The following is a 9,385-nucleotide window of genomic DNA, read 5'->3' as shown; positions in this document are numbered from 1 at the left end:
TTAATAATCCAAAGGGGTCGGCAAGAGAATGGTCGTGGACAGGCAAAAGGTCAAAACATATATTGCATTGGTCACAATAAATACGTAACAATAGAATACATTGCAAGTCACAGGGGATATTATGTCGCTAACCCATTGGTTCAGAACTACGCTACTACATTGCTATACTAATATCAGAATAATACTGTGTCTTTGGGACTGTGCTTTCATGCCTCTATCCATCTCCTCTGTATGACAGATAAGGCGTATCCAGACCAGAAACTGACCTTCTGGGCCCTGTTTATAAACTCGCTGTCCCATTCTCTTGCAGATAATCAAGCCATGAAGTCATAACATAGAGCCCTCTTCTGAACGGAGCAATGATAGTGTACCTGCTTTAACCCCTTGTCCCCTTATCAATAGAACCATGTGTGCTGTGTCTGTCTGTCTGTCTGTCTGTACCTATGGTGGTTATGTACAATGTCCCTTATATTTATACAAACACCCACTAACCTCTTTCCTCAGTCTGGCCTAATATGTTCCTCCCTGATAGAAGCTGCTGTAGATACAGATACAGACTAAACATCCTGGTTAAAACATGCATCACTCAGTGTCGATTTTAGCATGTAAATCTTGGTGGGGCAAACTAAATTGTTACAGTTTTTCTCAGTCGCTTTGGTGCATTTTTCTCATCATCCCTAACATGTGCAAAATAATAAGTGCATTTCTCAGAACAATTTGTACAAACTGCAATATACAATAGATATGTTTCTAAAGCTAGTCAGTCACTAAAAATCCTTAGTACATCTCTCAAAAGTAAATATTCATGCCAATGATCATGTCAGTGTCATCAGAATGATAAGTCACTGAGTCATTGTTGTCAATGTAACTGTGTAATTTGACAGTATTACCTGATGTAAACTTAGGCTACAGTTTGGATGACAGTTGCTGTATTGAAAATGCACAAGGCTGCACTTTATGGCATAAATCAATTTCAACAGTACTATTTACATATTACTGTATGTGGGTTATTGATTGAAAGTGACTGGACAACCCAAGGGGCACAAAGGTAAAAAAACTCAATTAGAAAGAAACACAGGAAACCACCCCTAAGGCACAACTTTGCACGCAGCACTGTTGTGCTGCCTCTACACATCCAGACGTTCCGGTCTGTCGGCCCACATATTCTCATCCACATCACACTGGATATTTTCCCTTCCAATGTAACGTGGAACGTCTACTGTGATGTCTTCACATGCTGCATCCATTGCAGCCAGCAGGGTCATCTGTGTGTGTGGCTGACGATCGTACACCTTCCACCTCCATGCTGAAAATAACTCCTCAATTGGGTTAAGGAATGGTGAATAAGGTGGGAGGAATTCTATGAGCATCCTCGGGTGGGTCACAAACCATTGCCTTATGATTTTTGATCGATAGTGTCACGTTCTGACCTTTATTTCCTTTGTTTTGTATTTATTTAGTATGGTCAGGGCGTGAGTTGGGTGGGCAGTCTATGTTTGTTTTTCTAGGTTTTGGGTATTTCTATGTTTCGGCCTAGTATGGTTCTCAATCAGAGGCAGGTGTCATTAGTTGTCTCTGATTGAGAATCATACTTAGGTAGCCTGGGTTTCACTGTGTGTTGGTGGGTGATTGTTCTTGTCTCTGTGTTTTGCACCAGATAGGGCTGTTTTTGGTTTTCCACGTTTATTGTTTTGTAGTGTTCGTGTTTATCTTTTTTTATTAAACATCAATACAACCCCGCTGCGTTTTGGTCTGCTTCTCCTTCACCACAGGAAAACCCTTACAGATAAAAACTCACATTATCACAAATGACCACATACTTTGGCAAATCCTCTCTAAACAGACCCCTCTCATCATCAGGGATGAGAGCCCTGTAGAGAGTCTCTAAAAAGTTGAGTAGATGCTGGGTGTTGTATGGCCCCATAAGGGGGATATGGGTTAGGACACCATGCTCCGAAATACAGTGCCTTGCGAAAGTATTCGGCCCCCTTGAACTTTGTGACCTTTTGCCACATTTCAGGCTTCAAACATAAAGATATAAAACTGTATTTTTTTGTGAAGAATCAACAAGTGGGACACAATCATGAAGTGGAACGACATTTATTGGATATTTCAAACTTTTTTAACAAATCAAAAACTGAAAAATTGGGCGTGCAAAATTATTCTGCCCCCTTAAGTTAATACTTTGTAGCACCACCTTTTGCTGCGATTACAGCTGTAAGTCGCTTGGGGTATGTCTCTATCAGTTTTGCACATCGAGAGACTGAAATTTTTTCCCATTCCTCCTTGCAAAACAGCTCGAGCTCAGTGAGGTTGGATGGAGAGCATTTGTGAACAGCAGTTTTCAGTTCTTTCCACAGATTCTCGATTGGATTCAGGTCTGGACTTTGACTTGGCCATTCTAACACCTGGATATGTTTATTTTTGAACCATTCCATTGTAGATTTTGCTTTATGTTTTGGATCATTGTCTTGTTGGAAGACAAATCTCCGTCCCAGTCTCAGGTCTTTTGCAGACTCCATCAGGTTTTCTTCCAGAATGGTCCTGTATTTGGCTCCATCCATCTTCCCATCAATTTTAACCATCTTTCCTGTCCCTGCTGAAGAAAAGCAGGCCCAAACCATGATGCTGCCATCACCATGTTTGACAGTGGGGATGGTGTGTTCAGGGTGATGAGCTGTGTTGCTTTTACGCCAAACATAACGTTTTGCATTGTTGCCAAAAAGTTCAATTTTGGTTTCATCTGGCCAGAGCACCTTCTTCCACATGTTTGGTGTGTCTCCCAGGTGGCTTGTGGCAAACTTTAAACGACACTTTTTATGGATATCTTTAAGAAATGGCTTTCTTCTTGCCACTCTTCCATAAAGGCCAGATTTGTGCAATATACGACTGATTGTTGTCCTATGGACAGAGTCTCCCACCTCAGCTGTAGATCTCTGCAGTTCATCCAGAGTGATCATGGGCCTCTTGGCTGCATCTCTGATCAGTCTTCTCCTTGTATGAGCTGAAAGTTTAGAGGGACGGCCAGGTCTTGGTAGATTTGCAGTGGTCTGATACTCCTTCCATTTCAATATTATCGCTTGCACAGTGCTCCTTGGGATGTTTCAAGCTTGGGAAATCTTTTTGCATCAAAATCCGGCTTTAAACTTCACAACAGTATCTCGGACCTGCCTGGTGTGTTCCTTGTTCTTCATGATGCTCTCTGCACTTTTAACGGACCTCTGAGACTATCACAGTGCAGGTGCATTTATACGGAGACTTGATTACACACAGGTGGATTGTATTTATCATCATTAGTCATTTAGGTCAACATTGGATCATTCAGAGATCCTCACTGAACTTCTGGAGAGAGTTTGCTGCACTGAAAGTAAAGGGGCTGAATAATTTTGCACACCCAATTTTTCAGTTTTTGATTTGTTAAAAAAGTTTGAAATATCCAATAAATGTCGTTCCACTTCATGATTGTGTCCCACTTGTTGTTGATTCTTCACAAAAAAATACAGTTTTATATCTTTATGTTTGAAGCCTGAAATGTGGCAAAAGGTCGCAAAGTTCAAGGGGGCCGAATACTTTCGCAAGGAACTGTAGCAGCACACATGGTGATATTTCCTCCCCGTTGGCCTGTCAAATCCACAGTAGCTCTGTGACCGATGATATTCCGACCCCGCCTTCTGCATTTGGTCAGGTTGAAGCCAGCCTCATCCACGTATACAAAGTTGTGAGAGGGTTCACTTGATTCCAACTCCATTATACGCTATATCCCAGAACACACAGCTGAATTTGTTTTGGTAAGGAAGAGTGACATAAAATGTACATATATTGTACGTTCCTTCCACAGCAATGGAAATGTGTGCAGTTTATGCTTACTGTACTATGTATCACTATAAAATGTTGCTGTAAAGTAGTTACATAGATATGTTTTACCTGTACATACTGGTACCGTAACTCCTTAACTCTGTCCTCATTCCTTTGGAATGGTACACGGTACAGCTGTTTCATACTCATCTGGTTTCTATGCAGCACCCTGTCGATGGTTGAGATGCTAACCGTATGGATGTTTTCAAAGACATCGTTGTCTTCTATAATGGTCCTTTGTATTTCCCTGAGTCTCATGGCATTGTTTGCTCGGACCATGGTGCAAATAGCCTCCTCCTGTTGAGGTGTGAAAAGGCGTCCTCTGCCACCGGTTTGAGGTAATCTTGCAGTCCTATGTGGGGAAAAATGCAGTGATGCATCGCACACTTTCACATAGACAAAACTATGCGAACACACATTTTACCGTAAAACATACAGGTGGGTGCATGTAAGGTGCAGTATGTATCTGCATAGAGTATATTTCTGCATGCTGTGAAATACAAGTGGACTACTGTAATATGAAGCATTGTAGGAAGTATACAGTATACTGCTTATATACAGTAGCAGTGCACTGTATATTGGTGGACATACCTGTTCTCTCTTCGAAACGTTTGAACTATTGAGGACACGGATGATCTCCCAATATTCGGCTGCACCCTTTGACCCACCTCAGCCATTGTAAGGCCATGATTGACAACATGGTCTACAATAGTGGCCCTTATGTCATCAGATATGCGCCTATGTCCTCTTCTGCCTCTTCCTCTGTTTTGCCTTCCACCACGCATCCTTGCTCCTCTTCTTCCTCCTCTTGGCTGTTGACCCTGTTTGTTTCCTGGTCCATCCATTATTGGAAAATTGCAACTCTGTGTTGTGGTCTGTCTATATATGCTTGCCAATTGATTCTTCATGAGATGCACCTTTGAGCAATTTAGACAACTGGTTTATTGTTGGTTGAACTAACACTTTACATTCCTTCATGAGTGAGGGTCAATTTCACCTGCACGATTCATCAATTCATGTTTTTGTACAAAGGGTCTAATAGAAATGTGTAAAACTATGCTTGACAGTTTATGACAAATAGTTCAACAATTTTGCATGTAATGGCTTATGCAAGGAACTAATGCCTAGATGTTTTGAGGGGTAAGACTATTCAACAGAAAACCACTCTACTCTATTTTGATCAACATGACATGAGCAATTGATAATGTGGAAAAAAGCTGACACTTGTACATTATCAATTGCAATTTGTTCAAAGGAATAAGAAATTGCTTTAATGATGTGCACAAGTGACTAGATGATTTGGAATTTGTACAAATAGTATCAAGAAGTGCACTTTTGATCTAAGAAATGCACCAAAGCGACTGAGAAAAACTGTAAGATGCATGCCAGCAAAGCCACTACACAACACAACACTAAACAATACATTAATTGCACTATAACGGTGACAAATGGTGCACACAAACGTTTAGGGCCTACATAAAGCTGTCCCAACAGTAGAGCTTTCTTTTCAGCACCATGGAGTGAATCCTTACCTCCGCTATACCTGGCCATCAGCGGACCGTTGTCTGGCAGCGAAACAGTTCATTCAGCCTCATTTAGCTGATATGGTTGACTTGCTTAAACAAATGTGGTTTCTACTGACAATTGAGATGTACAAACTATGGCATAAGAGAACGACGAATGGATAAGAGGCAATCCGTAATTTCGATTAAGACTTTAATGAGCTCGCTAGGATGGACGCACAGTAGTCAATATAACTATTTGTTCAGCACTTTTGAAATGTACAGCAACACAATTCAGAACATGAGTCGTTCTTACAGTATTCTCACTGTACACCAAGTCAGAACCGTAGGATAAGTAAAAGGGGCATATAATTTTTATTGAACTAGGCAAGTTAGTTAAGAACAAATTCTTATTTACAATGACGGCCTACCCTGGCCAAACCCGGACAACTGTGTGACTCCCAATCATGGCCGGATATGATACAGCCTGGAATTGAACCAGGGACTGTAGTGACACCTCTTGTACTGATATGCAGTGCCTTCGACCCCTGCGTCACTCGGAAGCAGATAAAGAAAGCTCTTACAATATTCAATGATTGCATTTCTCTAAAACAGGCTATACTCTACATGTGCACCTCCAAGTCAGATTAGTAGGCTAAGTTATGAGGGGAAAGGGACCAAATTATTAGGGTGACGCACATGGGCTACTAACAGCTTACTTCACAACACACACTTATTATTATTTTCCTAGCTATAGTATACATTTTTTCCTTGCATATTATATAATTTATGCAGCAGCATACAATACATTTTAGGACTCACCTTGTTGTGCTGTGCTCACTTGAATGGGAAGTTGGCGCGGCAGTCCTTCTTGTGGGCAAATTTTTTTATCAAACTTTGTCATCCAGTCTGGAATTCTCAAGATTTATGGTACTTTCAAGACAACTCTGGAAAAAACAAGGTCGAATCATGACGTCAGTGATCTTCAGGTCGGAGCTCTAGAAAGAGGCCGAGTTCGTGACTTGGAATTCCGAGTTGGATGACCATTTAAAATGTATTTTCCCAGTCGGAGCTCGTTTTTTTCGGGGGTTCACAGTTGTCTTGAACTCACTGAAGTCTGAGATTTCCCAGTTCCGAGTTTCTAGTTGTTTTGAAAGCGGCAGAAGTCATGTTACATTGACAGCATGGCCAATGTATTCAACCTTTTCTGGTCCATGGTGTAGTATGTGAATGTTCATCCGTTTAAGCTTGGAAACCCAGACTTGGATCACACACCCACTCCACTGAATAACAGGCTAGTGATTGCTTTGCAACGCTTGTAGTTAGCCACTGACTCCTTCCAAACCACTCATTGTTGAATTTGTGATTTCCAACTTGTTGTGTAATGTTTATGTCCAATGGCCAATGAGCACAGATACATTTTATCTATCATTTCAAATAAAATGACAAAGATTGAAAAGGATTGGCCTGTAGATTTTCGAATTGATTCATGACGATGACTGCTTGTCTAGCTTGCTAGCTAAGATTTTGAAAGTATGATGTTGACATGATCAGTCCAATCAAAGGTATGGTAGATATAAGGTGATTTGACATCATTTTATCTGTGGCCAGTGACCAATGAATTTTCAAGCTCTCCCTGTAGACTTTGCTGTGACGTAGTGTCCCCATGAGTGACAGAACACTGAGCCAATCACGGCGCAACCAGAGAACATTACCAACCCCTACGCTCCGTATTTTCCACTGGATGCCCCACCACCACAGAAAGCACTGAGCTAGGCTGAAATACCTGCATTTTGGAGCAGCCTTACTCAAGAAAGCAAAAAAGAGACCCTGTTTGTATGCGGCTTTATTAACTCAAAGATATATATTTTTTATTGTTAGCAAACTGATTTGTGACACATATTAATGCCAAAATAACAGGCAAAACAGGCAACAAAAAATGTATATATACAATATGAAATAACACATATAGAATTGTAGTAACCAAAAAAGTGTTAAACAAAATGTATTTTATATTCTTCAATGTAGCCACCGTTTGCCTTGTTGACAGCTTTGCACACTCTTGGCATTCTCTCAACCAGCTTCACCTGGAATGCTTTTCCAAAAGTCTCGAAGGAGTTCCCACATATGCTGAGCACTTGTTAACTGATTTTCCTTCACTTTGCGGTCCAACTCATCCCAAACCATCTCAATTGGGTTTAGGTCAGGTGATTGTGGAGGCCAGGTCATCTGATGCAGCACCATAACTCTCCTTCTTGGTCAAATAGCACTTACACAGCGTGGAGGTGTGTTTTGGGTTATTGTCCTGTTGAAAAATAAATGATAGTCCCACTAAGCGCAAACCAGATGGGATGGCGTATCGCTGCAGAATGCTGTAGTAGTCATGCTGGTTAAGTGTGTTTTCAATTCTAAATAAATCATTGACAGTGTCACAAGCAAAGCATATATATATATATATATATATATATATATATATATATATGTGTGTGTTGCCTGTTTTGCATGCTATTTTGGCATTACTACATGTCACATCTCAGTTTGCAAACAATAATTAAAAAATATATTTTATTTAATAAAGCCGCATATAAACCGTATCTCTTTTTTGCTTTCTTGAGTAAGGCAGCTCCAAAATGTAGGTGTTTCAGCCTAGCTCAGTGCTTTCTGTGGTGGTGGGGCAGCCAGTGGAAAATATGGCAAAGGTTGGCTACTTTGAAGAATCTCAAACATAAAATATATATATTTTTATACTTTTTTGGTTGCTACATGATTCCATATGTGTTATTTCATAGTTTTGATGTCTTCACTATTATTCTGCAATGTAGAAAATAGTAAAAAATAAAGAAAAACCCTTGTATGAGTAGCTGTGCCCAAACTTTTGACTGGTACTGTATGTACTATATTTCTTTGTTTAGCTCTGCCCCACCTTCCCTGAATGACGGGTCTCCACTGGCATCACTCAAACCTTCCATCTGGTTTCCCCAAGTATCTTCACACAAGAGATACCTGGTGGTTATATTAGGCAAGCTGGTGAAACTTCATTAATGCCATAACTCTATAGGGGAGTTTCAACCCACAATTCAATGTCAATTCCATTGTTGGTTCAATGTAATTGAATTGAAATTACATGCAAACAATGTTGATTCAACCAGTGTGTGCCCGGTGGGATCACCTTCCTGTACCCATATCTCTATTAGTGTTGACTGCTACTGTCCTGATCTATACACACCTAAACCATTATCATTTCCAGGAATCGGTGTTAGCATAGGAATAGCATGCTAGCAGAAACCCATAGAGTTTCCAGTCATTGTGCAAATGCTAGTTAGCATTGGCTCGCGAAACTACTTTGAACTTCCTTCATACTGGACACAGAGTCATACAAATGCTATTCACGAGTTCATCTGACTCTGGGGAAGTAGATACAGGGCCATTGTCAAAATATGTCATGTTTGTGCTTTACAGGCTCATTAGACAGGGATGGTGACAGCAATAATTTCTCTACTCACTGTCCATGCACAGAGGGAAAAGAGGACATTGTCACATGTGATTATCTGTATGATGAAAAATCATGTCTGTTATGTCTCTGTCATCCGGTGTTATCATGCACAATGGCATGGCATTGGCATTTACCAATAAGTCACTGAAGTCATTCATTCTACAAAAAGGGTGAGGTGTGAGGACATTGTCACATAAAACATTGCAGAGATACTTTCTATAAAATCCTGCCACCCTTTTGCCCTCAGAACAGCCTTAATTCACTGGGGCATGGACTCTATGTTCACTCCAATTACTTCCCACCGTTGTGCTAAGTTGGCTGGATGTTATTTGGGTGGTGGACCCAGCAGCATTGCAGTTCTTGACACACTAAAACCGGTGTGCCTGGCACCTACTACCATACCCTATTCAAAGGCGCCTTACATTTTTTGTCTTCCTAATGTTATGTGCACTCAGTCTAGGTTCTTATGTCAACAACAGAATGTTTCAACTGCCCCAGATACTTTATTGTGTGAATAGATACGAAGCACAAACGT

Source organism: Oncorhynchus tshawytscha, linkage group LG29 (assembly GCF_018296145.1).
Source record: "Oncorhynchus tshawytscha isolate Ot180627B linkage group LG29, Otsh_v2.0, whole genome shotgun sequence".
NCBI classification, from domain to species: domain Eukaryota; kingdom Metazoa; phylum Chordata; class Actinopteri; order Salmoniformes; family Salmonidae; genus Oncorhynchus; species Oncorhynchus tshawytscha.
This window is presented reverse-complemented; position numbering follows the sequence as displayed.